We start from the raw sequence: 21,716 nt of genomic DNA, 5'->3' as shown, positions 1-21,716 counted from the left end.
ATTAATGTTTCACTTCATTGTTTTTTTTGTGTGAAAGTGTGCTCACTGTATTAATGAAAGAGTTGGTCGTTCCATTATGAATATCGTATTGATTGAGAAAAGATTAAAAATTAATGACCCATAAGTTGCAGATTATAAAATCAATTTCAATTAATACCTATTTCAGCCACTGTTTCAGGCTAATTGTGCTCTTCATTTTTCATAGCTAATGAGACATGTTTTGGGGGGAAAGTATGGTTTTAGAACTTTCTGGTGCAAGATGGCGTGTTGAATAGAGTCGTAATCAATTTTGCAGGAAGCGTCTGATGAACAGTGGGGGAGGTGGGTGATAAAGGAGGCTGTTAGGGTCAAAATCTGTTATGTGGCATGTACTATAGCATAGTAGATATTACACTGAAATCATTACCCGAATTTAGTCTAATTTCTGAAGCTAGTCTGAAGCTGACACAGGGCATTCTTAAACCCAAAGGTCTGTAAACTTAAGGCTGTCGATTGGACTCCCGGGAGGGGGGGTGGGAGGGAGGGAGTCTGTACCCGAAATCACCAAGGGGGGCAGGCACCACCGCATAAGTGTGTAAGAAAAACTTCCAGGCTGCTTCAGATGAAGGGCGTCCGTGAAGAAAGTGAGGGAAGAGACACGCGAGTCGACGGACGGTGAAAGCGGCGTGTTTCCCCGAGTGCGTTGCCCACTTAAGCTGCATGTGCCCATCAGAGTTTCTTCACAGCGAATGCGCCTTACTCTATTCCCCCAGGACTCTTCTGCGTTGAATTGTTTATATGATGCGTGTGTCGCATGAAATGCGGCCCAGCGACCTTGCAGTCTGTCACCCATTTAGCGGAGAAGAGCTACTGCATTGAGTGAAAATACTTCTTGACCAGCTGAGTTCCCACTCCTAAGATTTATAGCCCTATGAGACTTTGGCTGATTTATTGCTTTCTACACTGTATCAGCTTCAGCTCCGTCATACAGGTATTCAAAAGATCACAATACTTAAGTAAAAATTGATGAACCGGGCCAGAAAAGAAGAGGTTACAAACAAAATGCGTGAATAACGAAGAGGATTCTGGTGACGAGAGTGCGTGATTCACTGTGTCTCTGAATTGAATGCTGTCAATCGATACTTACGGTGAGGGCTGTTTTCCACAATTCGGCACAATTTTCCTTGTGAGAAAAATACAATCGTCGATCATTTCTGGCTCTTTGTGGACCAAAAGTTGCTCCCAGTGTATCAGACAATTGCGTTCAAAAAGTAAAACCGACAACTTGTCTTTATCATGCTGAATATTTTTTTTTCTTCGTTTTGTCCTGGATTAAAAATGTGCCTTTCCCTGTTCCCATATATCACAGAGCGGCGCTTTTTGTGCGTTAGGAGAGGCACGCCAATCGGAATCAGGCGGAGGGTTAAGTGGATTGTGATGTAAAAGCGAGATCGACGAGCCTCTCGCTCTGGGAGAAAATGGAAATATTCGGTTTCAGCTGGATGGAACAGAATGAAACTTTAATGTCTCCCTGCGACAGCCTGCATCTGAGCGGGCCACGCTCCTCAACGTTTGTCTCAGTGATGGAAAAAGAGTCAATAGGCTGACATAAGATTATGAAAGGAGGATAGGAAAATGCTTACAAACAAATGCGTGTCTCTGTGCTGGGAGGCATTTTGGACATTTAATCTCTGCAGTAGCTCAGCCTAAGAGACGTAATGTAAAATAAAAAATCCTCAGGCAAATTTCACACCCTGTACCATGGAAAGTTCTCACTAGAGTGAACTTGAGCTGTCCCATATTCATATTATATTGATTTGATCTGGGAGTGGATGTGAGGGGGGGGGGGGGAGAGATGAACTAAATGAAACTAAAGTTTTTAAAAGAATTACTAAGACCCCACAATGACACACCACCAGGGTGGTATCCCAGGAAGGAACGGAATCGACAAAATTCATGCTTAGCGAGCATCCAACGTAATAATGGCGGACAGACGAATGTCAAATGCCGTTAAGTCTCGAGAGAGAGCGCGACTCGCAGTGAGAGGCCTGATTAAAACAGAAAACCAAATGGAACAGAACACTCCAGGACTTGCCATAATCTGTTTCTCTGTGATTGATGTCGACTCGTCCGGCCAATCGATCGGCATTCGCCCCCGGAGAATGCAAATGATCTGACGCTCTCCACGGGCCCCGTCGGCGAGCTTGTCAGAGCCGCACGGGGGGAGCTTTTAATTACAGAGATCACAAGAGATAGATCTGGGTCCGTACTATTTTAAAACGTCACTGGGCTTGGCTAGCCTCCTTTCCCCGTGATGTATGCTAAAAGTCCTTGAGTAAGGAAAATGAGCTTTGCACCATAGTGCACTGTCCCTGTGATGGACTGTAAATGGACGTTTTGTCATCGTTGTTCGGGTTCTCCACTGAACTGCGATGACCCGAAATTACTCGGCGGTTACAGAACATTATCTTTCATAGGCCACTGATGCCACGAGCAACTTATGGGCATTAATTATAAATCCATTAAAACACCCGATTCATCAGGAACGCCGTCGCTATCAAACGGCATCCCATTCTTTCTCTCCCCCCACCCGCCCCCCCGTTTTTTTTGGCCGCTTGCCAGGTGGCAGCAGTTCCTTGAGGATTCACTACGACACAAACGGCATCTGCTTGTCGTGGTCCTGGGGCCGCATATTGAATTTTGATACGTTAGTTATATATCTATGTCGTCTTTTGGGGATATAAGTGAATATCCGCTTCCAATCAGAAATGGCAGATTGTGTTTCTTCCTTTAAAGTACTTAAGCCATTGAAAATGATGTTTGATGCCCTTCCCGACCTTGTTTCGCTTTTTATTATTATTATTATTATTATTATTATTATTATGATGATGATGTCAGTGGTGGGGGGGCGCAGTGCTTGGCACTGTTGTCTCATGCCTCTCGGACTGGGGTTCAAATTTTCACCATGGCTCCATGCATATATGTGGAGTTTGCATTTTCTCCCAGTGTCATTGTGGGGTTTCCCCAGGACCTCCAGTTTCCCCCCACTGTCCAAAAACGCGTTTTTGTGTGTGTGTGTGTGTGTGTGTGCACCTTTAAATAGGGTGGAACCCATTCCTGGGTTGTTCCCTGCATTTCACCCATAGTTTCCAGGATAGGCTCCAAACCCCGACCCACAACACTAAACAGCACAAGCATTTACAGAAAATGGATGGATGGATGTATTGAATATTTCTGTGTTTTAAAATTCATGTGTCCCTTTGCACTTGTGTTATACAATAAAAAAACATTCACGTTACAAGGTCCATTAGCCAAGGGAAGTGCTGGCATGACTGAATAGACAGTAATGTGTGAGTGTGTGTCCTTGGGCGGCCTGGCACCCCCCCCAGCCAGCCCCCCCCCACTGCCTGGGATAAGCTCCAGACCACCGTGACCCTGTACTGGACACATGGTTATAGAGGAATGGGTGAGGGACATGGATCCATCAGCCATGTCCGCTATTCAGACACATCCTGAGCTTTGTTAGTACACAAGGGCGCAGTTACAGGGAATGAGCGAGCAGTTAAGCCCTGAAAAGCCAACAGGACCGGGGGCAGCTCTCTGCGGCTGGCCTGGCGCCCGCAAGCGGAGCCGCGTATTCATTAACGATGCATTATCTTCCACGAACAAGCTGTCAGTCTGCTGTAAATTCACGTATTTAATTAACAGCATGAGTCGAAAATGACAAATGTTCCACCTTGCTTAGCAGTCTCACACGGATTACAGTCGTGCAACCCCCCCGCCCGCTCTCGGAAGTGCTCACGGCTCAGACGGAGTGCCAAATAAATTCAGTCCTTGATCTCTTCAGGTTTCAAGTTCAAGTCTCTGTCCCCCTTTTTTGAGTGTCTGCTCATTTCCAGGCTGCGGTAAATGTGCTAACAGGATAATAAAGTGGGCGGGGGGGGCGGGGGGGGTGGTGTTGTAACCTCCCAAGTCAAAGCGTAGACTGACTGATCCGTGACTTAAGATCCGTGACTTAACTTAAGTTTCTTCTGGTAATGGGGCAAATGTTAAGTGTCCAGAGTTGAACACACATGGTTTGTTTCGTAATTATTAATAGAATACATCAACACCTTATAACTACTTTGTTGCCATGGAAACCACGAAAGACAAGAGTAACATATTATTTCTAAAATAGGTTTGACTAGTAGAATCATTCTAGTAAACGGTGTTAAGAATTGATTTTTTAAATGTAATTTTGTGTGCCCTATACAAGAAATAGCTTCGAAGCTTCTGATTTATGTTTTAATAACAAGTGCCTTGGCATTTTAAATGAACAAACTTCAGCCGCAAGTGACATTATGAAATAGATCAAACAGAGTGCCATCAAAGTCACCGGGTGGGTTTCTGTGTACATGCTGCTCACTGACAATATAAAGGAGGGACGCAGGCCGCATTTCATATGGTGTGAGTTTGAGTAGAGCATCGATACAGCTAGGGCAGGGGTGTCAAACTCCAGTCCTGGGGGGCCGGAGCCCTGCACATTTTTGGGTTTCCCCTCGTTTAACACACCTGATTCAACTCTTTGTGCTATTTACAACACAGCTTGTGAGCTGAATCATTTATGGTAGAATAGGAAAGAACTAAGCTACCCAGGGCTCCGGACCCCCAGGACTGGAATTTGACACCCCTAAGCTAGGGGGGGTGCTGTGGATCGTGACAGAAGGGCATTGTTTCTCAACCCTCAGACAGTCCACATTTTTGCTCCCTCCCAGTTCTCAGCCAATCAAGAACACTGAATACCAGGTAGAGGTGTACTGGGACCTATGAGGAAGCAAACATATGAACTGTTTTGGTGTCCCTGAAACTGGACTGAGAAACATCGAGTTAGGGTATGATGGCAGTGCTGCATCTACTAGGGAGCTAAACAGGAAAATGGAGGAATTTGTCTGGAGGAGGCTGCCATGTTCCTAATATTTGGTTTAAGAGTTTTTCAGGAGCATTGCACAGGCAGCTAATAGGGTAAGGTGCAGGTTTTGTTAGTTGAAAGCATTCATAACGCAGACGTTCAGCAGCTTGCCATGCACACACTTTTGGCGTGTATCCGGGCGAGCGAGAGCAGGGGGTTAACTGGCAGCAAAAAAAAAACCCGCTGAAGTTGAAGGAACTTCACAGTAAGCATTTTCAAGAGGAAATTGATTTTTTTGTTAGAGAGCGAAAGAAATACAGCTCTGTTGGAAAAACCCCATGGAACAGAGATCTTGGAGCAACGTGATTGAGTTAAACTTCATGCAGCTCAGTCACCAATCAACAGCAAAGGCACATTCTGATGGTGGTGGGGGAGGGGGGGGGGCGAGAAACTGAGCCGTAACTTTCTTGTTTAATGATTGCAACCGGAATAAAGAAATATGGTGACATAAGCAGTTAAAAAATCAAAATAAAATGGTGTAGCGTGAATAAAAGGAGGCCTCGCCGGGAAAGCATGGATTCTACATAACACAGGCCTTGGGCGCTGCAGGTATCCGGCGCGGCGCCGTGGGCTATGTTAACCCTGACTATGCTAACCCTGACTGCATTAGCCTTCACTCATAGCGCCTTTAGAAGCTCATATGCTTCCTTACAAAAGGCTTCAATCACCTGTGATGATTCCGCCTCTGGCTTTAATTCACCTTCCCTCTATACGTTCCGTGCGATTCCTTTGTCAGGGAAGCATGTATTACAAATACGGCCTTCAAACAAGGACGCGGCACCACTGTGACTGATTTGCAAAGAAGCTCTGGGCCCCGAAGCTAACAGTCGTACGAACTTTGTTTAGTAACCGATTCTTCAGTGTTCTCTGCTGGCAGGGAGGTGGCACCGGGTCTGAGGAGGGAACATCACTACCTGTTCAAACCCCCCCAAAAGCACATTGGGCAAATACTATTATATAATAATTGATACTTTATTGATCCCCGCGGGGAAATTGTTTTTAGGCCTCCCTCAACTTGCTCTTTGTAGAGTAAGTTGTCCGCGAAGGGCAGCCACCTGTTGGGGTATATATACACATATATACAAATATACACACACACACACACGTATATTCATACATATACATATATACACTACTTATATACAGTCAGGGGCATGGAAAGGGCATGGGTACCCTGGGACCTTTGAATACGTTAAGTTAGATGTAAAATTTGGCAGGGGGGTGGGCAAGGTGATATTTTTTCAGGGGGATCAGAATTTCTAGGTATGCCCCTGTAAGTAGCAAGAGTGCTTCAGTCAGTGTCTTGTTGTATTGACATGTAAAATAAGCAGTGCAAGTAGCTTTTATGTAAGAGCAGAGGTGGAGATTTCAGGTCCAGAAAGTACCAACCAGTTCAGCATAAAGAGTCACAGAGCACTCAGCTGGTTGGTTGAAACAAAATCTTGGTCTCAATTTGTACTCTCTGGTCTTGAAATTTCCACCTCTGCATAAGAGTATGTATTTTGTATAAAAGATGTAGTGATGAACTGCCACACATTCTTGATAAGCGCCTTGGGGTGTCTCTGTTGTGAAAGGCGCTATGTTAAAATAATTTGAATTGAAATTACGTTACCCTATATATCTTATATTATTTATACCTTAAGAGTGCCCACTACAGGTTCTTTAAGAAACAGCTTTTTAAAAATGATCAATATCAAAACAAGACTGAGCAATTGAGAGAATTTACGCATCTAAAAACGTTCAGGATTCTCACGATTAGTTTAATTTTCATTCAGATTGACCGATAATGTGAAGTCAGTGTGATACCACAGGCTTACCCACAGTACTTTTGCCTGTTGAGTGCCGTTTTTATTGTTGAGAGATTTACAGCGGACGGCGATTAAAGTCGTAATAAACTGTGCCATAAATAATTCTGCAAAGCGTCGCATCAGCAGATTAATGTGTGTGTGTGCGCGTGTGTGTCCGTGCATTGCTGATGTCTTATGGGGGAGAGGCCTGAGAGTTAAATGCTTTGCCGTCCCCACAAGTGTGCTGCGACCGCGATTTGCTTTCCTTTGAGTTGCTTTTGCTTTGTGAGCATAAACACATTCTGTTAATTATTTGTCAATAAGCGACACTTCAAAGACAAACAGCTTGCATATGCTCACATTGATGAGGACTCGGCGAGAGATTAATTCCTTGCCAATAGCTTGCGAGGTGGGCGTTTGTAGCCAGTCTGCCCAGCACGGCCCGAGACACACGTCTCCCGGTTGATCATCCCTGGACCCTTTCTGCTCCGCTTGCTTTCAAAACTGTGAGGTGTGCATTTTATCATCAGAAGAAAGCCGCTCCACTTTCATATGCTGAGCTTAAAAGACACTAATAAGGATGACAGATGTCCCTTGAACAGAGATATTTATATTGTGCCATCACAAGTGGGTAAGAAACATAGTGCTATAATAATGTCTTTAAAAAGGCAACGGATAATTCACACCTCTACCCTTTTACCTGGACCCAACGCACACTGTGCCCCTCACACCTTCCACCACATACTCTGTTCTATGCATGGTGGGACTGTTCTTTCATGGGTAATTGGCTGCATGGCATGATGGGAAAGGGGCCGTGTGCAATGCTCATCCAATGACATCCAAATTCATGACAATATTTTATGGATTTTTTTATTTGCACCGGCAAAAAATGTATAAAGATGCAATTCAGCTTGTATGGTAAAATAGAACAACAGGGGGGGGGGGGGCGGGGGGGGGAACAGATTGCTCTTTTTGCAACAAAGGTGAAACAAATACTCTATTTTATATATGTATGGCATTTCCACTGATATTTGTGACTGATTTAGCTGAGCATGTTTGTTCTTGGGTGTGTTCTCTACACACACATGCAAACGTGTCAATATCTAATACAGAATCACCAGCAAAAGGAAATGTCATTACAACAACTTCCATCATTCTTTTTTGATCAATATATTTCTGCAGGAGATTCTGTTTGATGAATTGTAGGGTTTCTTTTCTGTTATTCCCTGCACCACATTAAAGCTTCATGGAATTCTCATTTCATCGCGTGAGGCTGCGTGGGTGGTCGTGTATTATTTAAGTTATATTAAGTCATTTTGGTGCACACCGACGATCGCGATCCTTATTTAAGAAGGGGTTGAAGTAACATTGTGCTGGCCTCCTTCTACTGGTTCATGGCTTCCTAGGGCTCCCAGTGCCTCATAGGAGTACAAAAGAGCACGGTCAACTTCTGATCCCATCTCCAGGTCTCTCCTTCTTCCCCCCCCACCGACAGACCTCCATGTCCTCCCCCCCGCTGGTGAGCCTGTCTCTGCCTCGGGAATGTCGTCTCTCCGCGTCTCCCCTTATCGCCCCCCCGGCCACCCCTCCGCCTCCTAATCGGCCTTGTTTCTACATTCTGCCATTCCCCGGATCACCACGCCTCTTCTGGGGGTCGGCCCGCGCCACCCAACCTCAGCGTCCCCCCTTATCGCCCCCCTGGCCACACCGCCGCCACCTCCTATTTGGCCTTGTTTCTACATCCTGCCGTTCCTTGGATCACCACGCCTCTCCCGGGGGCCGGCCCGTGCCACCCAACCTCCGCGTCCCCCCTTATCGCCCCCCTGGCCACACCGCTGCCGCCTCCTATTCGGCCTTGTTTCTACATCCTGCCGTTCCTTGGATGACCACGCCTCTCCCGGGGGCCGGCCCACGCCACCCAACCTCCGCGTCCCCCCTTATCGCCCCCCTGGCCACACCGCCGCCACCTCCTAATCAGCCTTGTTTCTACATCCTGCCGTTCCTTGGATGACCACGCCTCTCCCGGGGACCGGCCCGCGCCACCCAACCTCCGCGTCCCCCCTTATCGCCCCCCAGGCCACACCGCCGCCACCTCCTAATCGGCCTTGTTTCTACATCCTGCCGTTCCTTGGATGACCACACCTCTCCTGGGGGCCGGCCGGCGCCACCCAACCTCCGCGTCCCCCCTCATCGCCCCCCTGGCCACACCGCCGCCGCCTCCTATTCGGCCTTGTTTCTACATCCTGCCGTTCCTTGGATGACCACACCTCTCCTGGGGGCCGGCCGGCGCCACCCAACCTCCGCGTCCCCCCTTATCGCCCCCCTGGCCACGCCGCCGCCACCTCCTATTCGGCCTTGTTTCTACATCCTGCTGTTCCTTGGATGACCACACCTCTCCCGGGGGCCGGCCCGCGCCACCCAACCTCCGCGTCCCCCCTTATCACCCCCCTGGCCATGCTGCCACCTCCTAATCGGCCTTGCCAACCTCCACGTTCCATTCACTTGTCTGTTTTTATTTCTTTGTTTTGCTTGGTCTTTTATTTACTTTTACCACCTTTTATCTCCATGACTGGACCCCCCCCAAGCCTAACAGGAACTGCCCCCCCCCCCCCCATATGCCCGCTCCGATGATTTAATCTGAGGAAATGTATTCATAGTTGTAGAGCTTTTTTTTCTTTTGAAGGTTATCACCGTTGCAGTGTGACTCCTCCCTCCTTCATCTTACGATACTGAAACTCGGTGGGGGGGTGGGGGGGTCAGTGGCATGCCGGCCCCCCCTCCCCCGCCTGCTCGAGTAATGTCACCTTCTCCCGCCAAGCAGTGATCATTACAATAGATTTATTTTATCAGGCTGATGGAAAAAAAACACCAAATGGATTTTACTTGAGAAAATAATGCTTATCATGGTAAGACGGGGGTCGCTCCGTGAAACAAGGGCCTTATGTAACACACCTGCATCACTTTATGTGTTTCACGCTCTGCCGCACAGAGCACAGCTCTCGAAGGCCGTCCCAGAGACGGTGTGCTGATGCTACCAGTTAAGCTGAGCTGAGCTTTCTCATTTATTTTTGATTCTGATTGCATCCAATTAACCATGTAGGTTTATTTTATATTCAACACTGCATTTTATCCTTTATGACCAAAGTGCTGGATACAAATTTCTCCACATTTTCTGTTGTTCTTGCCATATCAAATTACAGTTGGTGTAAATATACATCCTGTCCATTACTGAACATAGTGCCGTGGATTTATTTTCTCCACTGCATTTTGTTCTTGTTAGTGATCCACACTGTGGTTGGTACTGAGGCAGTAGATACTGTGTGTTTTACTGAAAGTCACAGAAGGTTGTGGAATTGATCCGTTCCTGTTAAATGCGATCCGGACTCACATACTTGGGAATCCAACACCTGAGGTCCAAAAAGCCAGAAACAGCGCCACTCACTCCACAGTGTAGCACAGGGTAGGGTGCAGTCCAAGGCCCGACCCAGGAAGAACCCCGTTGGCTATTGTGCAGGTTGGAACAAGAAGATGGGAAGGAATGGGATAGTGTGCTCTCTGGGTCACGTATCTCAGGATGATCAAAAGTCAATAACACAGAACCTGCGCTGGATCTGGGTAATTGTGCATGACTGTAGGAATGAGTTATGGAAATCGCAACAGGAATAGTGAAACAGCGCTTCATTAAAGCATGTATTTATAAATATAGCATTTGGCTACTCGTGCTTAACTGGACTGTGTGAGAATTGGATGTAAATAAGTGTGATGATAGCATACTGAGATATGACATTTAGCTGTGGATAAAAGCAAAAGGACCAGTGAGGACTGGCTGCGCAATTTGCGATCGTGGAAGTTTTACTTACACAACAATGTTCTGAGGGCAGAAGGAAAAATGATTGGTTCAGAGAAATGGCCAATCAGATTGTAAAAGAGGTGGATCCAAGGAACTAGAGGAGGCGGGACCCAGACATTTGATTGGTTTGGTTCCACCTCTAGTTGCTTGGACCAACCTCCTCTACAATCTGATTTGTTATCTCTAACCACATCATTTTTCCTTCTGTCTCCCATGAGCACATTTTACCGGTCACAGTTGGATGTAAAGCATGAACCAGTGATCCAGGAGGCCTGCTCCTGCTGTCCAGTGCGTAGCTGCAAGGTTGAGACCTCTGGGATGCACCGATAACTAGGCTGACATGTGACTTGGCAACTCAAAAAGTCACCATTGAGATCTATTTAAGGATTAGCCCTTAAATGGCTACCACAATTGAATTCCACAAATGAAATAGAGCCAGGTGTGCAAATAAGGACACAACATATAAAGGAGGACTCTAAAATTACACAGAAGGAGGAAAAGCAGCCTTAAAGCTTTATGGGAAATTTAGAGGTTAGGGTTGCGTGCATTTCAGCCCTATGTAAGATAAGATGAACATTATTGATACCAGAGGACATTCTGAAAAAAATATGCTTCACGAATTGAAGTACTGTATATGATCATGATGCTCTATTCGCTATTCATACAAGTACGAGTAGAAGTTTTTAGGAATCCATTTGTTTTCACATGTCCCATCTGGCTCTCCAATGAGACACACACAGTTAAGAAAGCAGACTAGGGCACAGGGTCAGCCTTTCATCTGCCACTCCTGCAGCAGCTCTCAGGGTTAAATGCCTTGATCAAGGGCCCAACAGCGATAAGTTCACTCTGCCTGCCGCTGAATGTGCACCGGCGACCTTCTGGTTTAATGAGGGATACCATATTTCTTACAGGCCCTCAGGAAGCCCAAAGAATGGCTTTGATAGGTATGACTGAAAAGGACCCGCAGGACACAATGCTACGGGACACAGGTCCCTGTTTGAATTAGGGTAGAGCTGGGTGGCCCCTCTGCATGGGGGGCATTCAGGTGTTAAATAAAAGGGAGTAGTGGAGGACATAGGGATATAATAATCAGTCCATGGAGGCAAATAGGCAAAATTATTGTCCAGTGATTCAGCAAAGAGAATAGAAATCATTCACTTAGACCACAGGTAGAAAACAATTAGTGTAACACCATGCTATCAGAGAGCTGAAATGGGCGCTTGAATGGCCACACGGGCTGTGAAAGAAACACGCCACCCCACACACACACTCAGAGAGAGACAGAAACTGACCAGTCAAGAGCAATGGTACTGCAAAGGCTCAGAACTCGAAATGGAAGCAAAGCCCTTTAACAACATTGGAGGCGGGGGGGGGGGATTGCTATGTGGCAGGTTGTTAGGGTTTTAATTATACGACTTTGCGTTCGTAGGCTGGCAGTGACTGACTGTGTCCTGACAAGGCGAGTTTAACCTTCGTCTCATGCCACCAACGTGGGTACTAATGCCACCCCCAGTGAAAATTAACAGTTTCCTCCTGAGAAGTCAGTCCTCTATTAAATTAAGGAAAATGCTAGCAGCTCTGGCAGCCGCGTCGTTTATAGGGCACGCCAGCCGACGCACTCTTCTCTCTTTGTTTTATTCCGTTTTTGACACAGCGAGGCTCAGGACAGGACCGCTAACCTGTGGGCTAAATACTCCTGTGTAGGTGACTTGACTTGATGAGCTCCCGTGTTCTCGCTCGTTCTCAGCCGCTAACTCAGTTTGGCCAAACAATGTCTCTGATTAACTAATCAGGCTCTCCTTGTTGAATCTCTCTCCTGTTCTAAGTTTAAGTGGGAATCGTTCTGCTTCTGTAATAAGTACCGAGATGCCGGTTCCCTAAGTTCTTTCTAAGTTCCACACTGTCGTTTCTATTTGAACGTGAATGAACAGTGAAAGAATCTGGTGCACGTTCAAAAGTCGTGTATATTTATTGGGCAGTTAATAAGTACCCGTGTAATATGATGCTTTGCTTGAAGACCCATCTTCATTCGCTAAATTTCTGTGCTGCTCCGAATTGCTTCCAGAGTCTGGCTGGCTGACAATACAGTTTTATTTCATGGGTCAACGCTGGCTTGTCTGTCAGGTGAACAGCAAAGGTGAAAGAGAGATGGCAGAGGTAGTTTTTAAGATATGCAGCGACTGACAGCTGCAACTAAGGGGCTCTTATTGCCCTTGGATGGAAAAAAAGTATATATTGCAAATGCAGGGCACATCCCCAGGCTGAGAGTCACCCAGGGCTACACAGCTGAATTATTTCTTTGCTCAGATTTGACAGCCAGCATGTCTAGTGGCACCTTTCCAGGTGGCGAGAAATAGATGACAAGACCGTGTCACCGGCTCCATTGTCCTCTGGCCGCAGCTGCCTACTTGCCTGAGCTGACAGCGGCAGGAGGCCTGGGAGCCTCATTCCATTCCATTCCGTTCCGTCTCCGACTTCTTTGTGACGGGAAGTCGAGGCGGCCATATTTGAGCACTAAACAGCCCTATCCTGAAACCCATGAGCGACTGAAGATTAGAGCCTGAAAATGATTTTTTTTTTTGTGCTGTAGTACACCCCAAATAAGGCTGGTTTGTACAGATGCGACGGATGAATGTTTCTGACCCGTGATGACATCATCCTCGTTCTCTGCAACCTTCACGATTCCTCTGTTACTATTAGCTACTCTACACTTCTCACCATTGCTTTTTTTCCCTCTACTTCAAAAACAGCATGTTTTAAAACGCAGTCCTCCAGTCCAGTACCTTCGTCTTCATCTCGAAAGCCATTCTCTGGTTTGCGAAGTTCTAATTTTACAGAAAAATCGGGATCACTGCTACGTCGGCATCAAACACCCATAAATGGATTTCAGTTCATAAACCCCCACACTACACATCTGTAACCACCCACCAGCAACTAATGGGTGTCCTTTAATGGAAAATGTGATTTTTGCAGAAGAGACCTCACTAATATGAAATCTGTAGCCCCATATGATTCAAGAGCCTCTTGGTAATCGAATGGCATGCTTTCGACTTTTTCAACTTCCAAAGAGTAGTGATCACAGAGCGAGTGTGACAGTATTATCCCAGAGCAAATTACCTTCACAGGACCGTAGAGTATGTGCGTAATCAGATTGCAGATATAGCCTGTCGTTAATGAATCTGAAATATGGAATGTTACACAATATGTCAAACACATGTCAGTACAATCTTCTGTCTGACAGAAATTTCAAGACATCACCATTTACTGATGCTTTCAGAAGAATGATTGTTTGTATCGGCGACAAACTATTTAAACCCCAATATTTTCATAAATAGTATGATTGTTTGGATGACTAACCTACAATATGAAAATGCACTGCACTAAAATCAGTCCTTTGACAGTGATTCCCAATATATGGGTAGCTCCTATTCTGATCCACGATCAGATTTCCCAACCCCAATCCTAGAATTCAGGCCTATAAACGGGTCTTGGGTCTGCAAATGCTTAGCGCAAAACTAGTAAACACTCAACCAATCCAGGAAGCCAAACCACAGGTGCCTAATTAAAATTCACTGGCACATCCAATCAGATTAGTGCAATATTCATCGATTGGCGCAATCTGCAGAGTGCACTGTGTGCTAGATCATTAATTTAAACCTATACTTCATATAGGGCTGCAACTGAGCTGGCGTGGTAAAAACTGGGTCATTGTGTAAAAAAATTTGCAAACCACAGCTTTATGACTTTAATATTGCCAATGAACAACCAGAGCGATTCAGTGTGATGTAGATGACGCTTTACACAATGCACATCTTTTGTTTTGTATGAAGCCACAGCTGTGTGTCAAGAAAATGCACAAAAGACCCTATTTTAAGAAACAATTAATAATGCAAATAACTGCTTTGTTGTTTGCCATGGCAGCCATAGGGTGAAAAAAACCTAAAGTTGAAACTCTTAAAACAAAAATTTTAAATGAAGGTGATTGATGAGCTGCCTTGTGATGGCTTGGTGCCCCATCCGGGGTTGTTCCCTGCCTTGTGCCCTGCGATGGCTTGGTGCCCCATCCGGGGTTGTTCCCTGCCTTATGCCCTGTGATGGCTTGGTGCCCCATCCGGGGTTGTTCCCTGCCTTGTGCCGTGCGATGGCTTGGTGCCCCATCCTGGGTTGTTCCCTGCCTTGTGCCCTGTGATGGCTTGGTGCCCCATCCGGGGTTGTTCCCTGCCTTGTGCCCTGCGATGGCTTGGCGCCCCATCCTGGGTTGTTTCCTGCCTTGTGCCCTGCGATGTCTTGGCGCCCCATCCGGGGTTGTTCCCTGCCTTGTGCCCTGTGATGGCTTGGCGCCCCATCCTGGGTTGTTCCCTGCCTTGTGCCCTGCGATGGCTTGGTGCCCCATCCGGGGTTGTTCCCTGCCTTGTGCCCTGCGATGGGTTGGCGCCCCATCCGGGGTTGTTCCCTGCCTTGTGCCCTGCGATGGCTTGGCGCCCCATCCGGGGTTGTTCCCTGCCTTGTGCCCTGCGATGGCTTGGTGCCCCATCCGGGGTTGTTCCCTGCCTTGTGCCCTGCGATGGGTTGGCGCCCCATCCGGGGTTGTTCCCTGCCTTGTGCCCTGCGATGGCTTGGTGCCCCATCCGGGGTTGTTCCCTGCCTTGTGCCCTGCGATGGGTTGGCGCCCCATCCGGGGTTGTTCCCTGCCTTGTGCCCTGCGATGGCTTGGTGCCCCATCCGGGGTTGTTCCGTGCCTTGTGCCCTGCGATGGGTTGGCGCCCCATCCGGGGTTGTTCCCTGCCTTGTGCCCTGTGATGGGTTGGTGCCCCATCCTGGGTTGTTCCCTGCCTTGTGCCCTGTGATGGGTTGGTGCCCCATCCTGGGTTGTTCCCTGCCTTGTGCCCTGTGATGGGTTGGTGCCCCATCCGGGGTTGTTCCGTGGCTTGTGCCCTGTGATGGGTTGGTGCCCCATCCTGGGTTGTTTCCTGCCTTGTGCCCTGCGATGTCTTGGCGCCCCATCCGGGGTTGTTCCCTGCCTTGTGCCCTGTGATGGCTTGGCGCCCCATCCTGGGTTGTTCCCTGCCTTGTGCCCTGCGATGGCTTGGTGCCCCATCCGGGGTTGTTCCCTGCCTTGTGCCCTGCGATGGGTTGGCGCCCCATCCGGGGTTGTTCCGTGCCTTGTGCCCTGCGATGGGTTGGCACCCCATCCTGGGTTGTTCCCTGCCTTGTGCCCTGCGATGTGTTGGCGCCCCATCCGGGGTTGTTCCGTGCCTTGTGCCCTGCGATGGGTTGGCGCCCCATCCGGGGTTGTTCCGTGCCTTGTGCCCTGCGATGGGTTGGCACCCCATCCTGGGTTGTTCCCTGCCTTGTGCCCTGCGATGTGTTGGCGCCCCATCCGGGGTTGTTCCGTGCCTTGTGCCCTGCGATGGCTTGGTGCCCCATCCGGGGTTGTTCCCTGCCTTGTGCCCTGTGATGGGTTGGTGCCCCATCCTGGGTTGTTCCCTGCCTTGTGCCCTGTGATGGGTTGGTGCCCCATCCTGGGTTGTTCCCTGCCTTGTGCCCTGTGATGGGTTGGCGCCCCATCCGGGGTTGTTCCGTGCCTTGTGCCCTGCGATGGGTTGGCGCCCCATCCGGGGTTGTTCCGTGCCTTGTGCCCTGCGATGGGTTGGCGCCCCATCCGGGGTTGTTCCGTGCCTTGTGCCCTGCGATGGGTTGGCACCCCATCCTGGGTTGTTCCCTGCCTTGTGCCCTGCGATGTGTTGGCGCCCCATCCGGGGTTGTTCCCTGCCTTGTGCCCTGCGATGGCTTGGTGCCCCATCCGGGGTTGTTCCCTGCCTTGTGCCCACAGTTTCTGGTGTAGGCTCTGGGCCCCTGTAACCCTGCATATGACAAGTGGGTACAGAAAATGGATGGATGGATGGATGGATGGATTGACGGATCAGTGTAAATCGTGCATAGAAATTTCCCTGAATCTATTGTTGGATTATGCTTTTCCCCATAAGCACCTTAAACTACTATTTATACTTCTGGTTATAGATACAAAACTGCATTTCCTTGTACTTCAATTTGTGTTGTGTGCAATGAAAATAATATCGAATCTTAATCAAGTGTCACAAATAAAAAATGTGATAATTTGTGTGTTCATCTTTCACATATTTTCAACTGTCTCGAATGGAGTGTACAGGCGTTTCTTTAACTATTTATTTCTAAGGATGCTCCTTTAAAAATAGTTCTCTAGTGGTCAGCGATGGACTGACATCCCAGGCGGGAGGCTGCAGCCCCCTGCCCAGTGGTATCTGGGACGGGCTCCAGGTTCACTGAGATCTTGGACTGTGTGAGAAGTTAGAGATGGAAAAAAAAGCATCCGTCCATCCGTCTTGACACGGCATATTCAGGAAATGGTCACAGAATAATGAAAAGAGAAATAATCCATCTATCTTCTAGCCGCTTATCGTGGTCAGGGTGGTGGGGAATTTAGAAATAATTTGAAAATAAATTGTCATGAAACAAAAATCTCAGCCTTTTTTGTGTTTCTTTTAGGTCTGCAATTGTGAGATGCCTTTGTGGTGGTATACAAGTGATGATTTAAAAAATATATATCCATATTCTTTTATTAGAGAAATGAGAAGACACTCCGACGTGTAAATTTATTAACCTATCCTCCACTTTTCAAAATGGATCCATTGAAATTTTGGAATGAGCAGATTAGTCTCCGATTCCCTGCTGTGCCGGACTGGAAGCCTCTAACGCAGCCATTATGGGCACAGTGCCAGCTATCTCCATTAGGGTCGTCTTAATGGAAAAGCGATTGCATGACTTTCAGAGGGTTGGAGAGACGGCAGCTGGAGGTTTCGTTCGAATGGAGAGGGTGACTTCTGAGGAGGGTTGGTGTGACCCGGGGGGATTTGATCTGCCGGCAACACCAACCTCCCCCCCCCCCCACACACACACACACACACACACACACACACACACACACACACTCCCCCCGCTCTCCACTATCTGACGAGGGTGAAGTGAAACATGAAATCGAAGCCAGATAAATGTGCCCATTATGAGCCGGCCCACCCACGAGAGCAGCACCGCCGGGACGCTCATTGTTGACGACTGACGTCTGCGTCTGTTGCCCTGAAGTTCATTCAAAAGCTTGAACACCACATGCACATATTTATTAGTTGCATACACTTGAAGGATAGGTACAATTGTGGATTTTCCAAACTCCCCAAGCATGGCACAACGCAACGCAATGGATGTAAAATCTCTTGTCAACCATGTCACCTTTTCTCAGTAGCGCCGTAAAATCCTTTAAAATTATACAAAAAAAAAAAAAAACGTGTTTAAGAGCTTGTCATCTCTCATCTCTTTATCACAGACTGCAGGCACTGTTTCTGACATAGCCAGCATTGTGCGCCGTCCTAAAACCCGAGGTCACAAATTATTCGAGACGCCTTTGTGTATCTGACTCTGCCTCACGCTGAAGAACGCGACAGCCAACATCAAAGGCTGCTTTCTATACTGTGTATTTACAGCTGCCCCTCCTTTCATAGCTCATGCAAGCAATTACATCTCTCGCCATGTTACAAATTCCTGTCTTAGGCTGTGATTTAGGGAGAGACACCCATGGTTTCAGGGGGAAATCTTTCGGTCACGTGGTTCTATATAATGAGGCACAAGGGACATGGGTGTAAACAAGGGCGGAGCTACAGAAAAAACTGGCACCAGCTGAAGGCTGATTGGCTCAAACTGCCCCCTCCCCTGTCACTTCCTGCTTCAAAATCATTGGCTAATAAGGTTGGCCCCTATATGAATGAAGGCCCTTCTTATGCCCCTGGAGTGGTGATATCATCTCTGCACTGGTGTGATTATTCCATAGAACCATCAAAGCAGGGGCTTTGCATGCCCCCGAAGTTCACAGGGGGTGGGAGGAGCTTACCAGCACAAATGTTCCCCCTCTGCATGAAGCCCCCCCCCCCCATCACCACAGATTACCCCCAATCCACCCGGACACCTGGTCTCACGCCCGCCACAGATTTCTCTGGATTTCCTCCATGGGGTTTACACCGTATCTTGCATCTATCAGTGGTGTGGTATTTTTTTTTTTGTGGGGGGGGGGTGGTCACGGTGCTGGCTTCAGCCTCACGGTGGACGACGGCATGACGGTGAACGGGTCTCCGCTGAGTCTGCTCGGTGAGGGCGTAGCCGCGGTGAAATGTCATATATTCCGCTGGGCCAGGTGCAGATTTGCAGCAGAATGTCAGTGAGCTTCAGGACTGCTTTGAATGCCTCCGCTCAACGCCGGAACTTTCCTCAAATGTCAGCCGCTGTGGCATGATGCTAAATAAGAGTCCCAGACACCTGAGGACCATCAAAGACAAATTATTAAACGCGTGTCCAATCGACTACATATTAGCGCCATCTGTACCTCTCCAAGAAATCAACTGTTGGATGAGTTAAGTAGTTCTGTATTCTTATGTCGTTTTATATACTGTGCATTTCTGTGTCTGCCCTAATCAAGGATGTAGAATCTTTCCCTTTAAATTTATAAGTTCTACCCATTATAATGCATGATGACTGGGAGAAAAACGTAGAATCTTGCTATATGTACTGCCACATTGTGAGGGCAAAAATATTGTCTCCTCTGCCAGTAATTTGAGGATATAATACATTTAAATAATATATCCTTTGAAAATGACACGGAAAACAGTTAGTGTTCAAATGTCACTGTCCTGTCCTTCCTTTTAGAGCGTCATCAGTGCAGGTACCATGAAGGCGAAGACCATCTGGCCAGGCTGAGAGGTGCAGGACGAGGGCAAAGTCACATGACCTTGGCGTGAGGCTAAGGTTAAAGAATCACGCAGCATGGATGCATATCACTTAAAGGCTCAAACCTCAGGTAAGTATTAAATAGGCTACGGATGAAAGGAGACCAAAGTCCTAAACCGGGCCGCAAAATCTAAACTTTTCACATGAAAGTGTAGCCTCAGGCTGCCCATGGTTGGTTTTTATAAAAGCCCTTTCAGAAGCGTGTTGAATATGCAGCCAATTTTAAGATAAATATCAAAATGTCACGTACGTCTACAACACTGGGCAACCTGACACAGCAGTGCAAAGTCAGAGTGGCCCGGAAAGCGACTGAAAACCCCCTCATGAAGTTGAAGAGCATGTTCTGAGCAAGCAGACCATTGATTGGGCACCAAAGGTGAGTACGAGAAGGACAAAGGTTATCCCCAGTTTTGTTTTTTTTTCGGTTTCTTTTTATTTCGATACGTTTTTCCTGTGTTTTATTTTGATGGACACCTTGAGGAGAAAAATGAAATCAGGTTTGTCGGAAATGTTGCGCAGGGGAATCAACAAAGGGAGGGCTCACCTGCTGAGAAAACTAACGGCAAAAGGGGAATCAAATGCAATTTTCCAAATGGCTCATACTCAAAATAGTTCTGTGTTTTTTCGTCATGTTTCCCCCCCCTCCCCCCCCATTTTTAAGGCTTGGAGCAGAAATGATGGGGGCAGGGGGGTTGGGGTGTGAAGCCATGGGGGTCGTGCATATTCAGACCAACGCAGGCGCTGCACACTGAGCCATTGTCAGGTTTTGAGCAGTTATGTGACACAGGAAAAAAAAGCTACATCAAAATCTGACATTCGCTAGGTTTCTATAACGAGGCTTTAAATGTACTGTGCCGGTATCAAAATATTTATTTTATTTAAATTTTTTCCCCAGATGCGATGAGGAACAACTGTCATGGTCTTTACAGAATTACTGCATGAGGCATTTGCTGTCTGAGTACAACATCCAGGGACAAAGAGGTTATAAAACTGTCTGACTGCATTAAATCTTGTGAATTGTGTCTGCGTTTGTATTTAAAAAAATAGCGTGCAGTGCGGCTCCTCTATGAAATAACAGTCCTGCTAAATGATGTGAAGGGCAGGGAGGCTGTATCCTTCAGCCCGGCGCGAGCCACATCGCCGCAGTAACACTGTGGCTGTACGTACTGTCAGATCCAGAGACGAGGCCAGGGTCACTATGTGTGTATCTCCATAATGATCTCTATGCATTCTCATAAGGAGTAGGGCCAGCCAAGTATCTAGATGGAGTACATTATTATTATTATTATTTTTATTATTATTGAGTGAGAGATAGAGAGATAGAGATAGATAGATGCTTTATTAAAACCCGGTGGGATATTTGAACATTATTATACGAAATGTATTTCTAATAATAATAATAATAATACTACGTTTTGCATAATCATGTCTAAGTTTCCCTCTGGGGATTAAAAAATATCTATCTATCTATCTATCTATCTATCTATCTATCTATCTATCTATCTATCTATCTATCTATCTATCTATCTATCTATCTAATAATTTCAACATTTCCATTGCTTGCTGTCAAGTAAGTTTCTGGCATCTAAGATATGATGCATAGAGGGGCTCATGAAAAGACCGTCAGTCAGCAGAGGTCGGACCCCATCGTCTCAGATACGATTCAAATGAGCTGGACAGCACAGAGTGGTTCAGGGTGGGGTTTGCATGATCCTTCTATGTCATCCTGGTCTCTTCTTGCCGCCTTGGTTCTCTCCCACAGTGCAAAAGCATGCAACCTTGTCTAGGATAAGCAGTTGGAAGATGGATGGATTAAAAATAATCTCTGCTGCATGTTAAACTGCCAGAATGTCTTTGGACGGTTTATTAAACGCTTCCCCTGCCTACTCCCTTTGTTCCTATGCTAGCAATTTTTTTTGCTGATGCACGTATGAACAGTAGCTATTATTCCCCTGTCAGAAGCTTGTCTACCTCGGTCCACTTTGTTTTCACCAATATCCTGCAGCCGATTCATTTATTTTATTCGTTATTTTTTTGCATCCTACTATCAGTTCTCTCCTCTCCTTTTCGTTCTGCGTTTCAGTTCACAGACTTTAGGTTAAAATATGAAAAAAAGCAAAAATCTGTAGAAAAACCTATTAAAACAAGGGAATCACTTTGGGGGTGGGGGGGGGGTATACTCCTAGATGTCTGCAGGTGAATCAGCTGGTGATCTTTCTAACTCCCAGGAAGGAGGAAACTGTCAAGTTGAAGTAGCGCATTCAATTCCATGATGTGTCCAAATAGCAGATGGCCGTTTTGCTGCTGTCCCTTTTTCGTTTTTTTCGTTTCTTGCCTGAATGTA

At 47.0% G+C, this 21,716-nt stretch overlaps 1 long non-coding RNA gene across 2 annotated transcripts in view; it reads left to right on the top strand.

Moving 5' to 3' along the window:
• The window catches only part of LOC140581488 (uncharacterized), a 169,002-nt gene that overhangs the window by 73,758 nt on the left and 73,528 nt on the right, over positions 1-21,716 (top strand). For both annotated transcript variants that reach the window (XR_011984566.1, XR_011984567.1), the window contains exon 2: positions 19,292-19,442. This is a non-coding gene — a long non-coding RNA (uncharacterized lncRNA). The remainder of the gene's footprint in view (positions 1-19,291; positions 19,443-21,716) is intronic.

Source organism: Paramormyrops kingsleyae, chromosome 21 (genome assembly GCF_048594095.1).
Source record: "Paramormyrops kingsleyae isolate MSU_618 chromosome 21, PKINGS_0.4, whole genome shotgun sequence".
NCBI lineage: Eukaryota > Metazoa > Chordata > Actinopteri > Osteoglossiformes > Mormyridae > Paramormyrops > Paramormyrops kingsleyae.
This window is presented reverse-complemented; position numbering and strand designations above follow the sequence as displayed.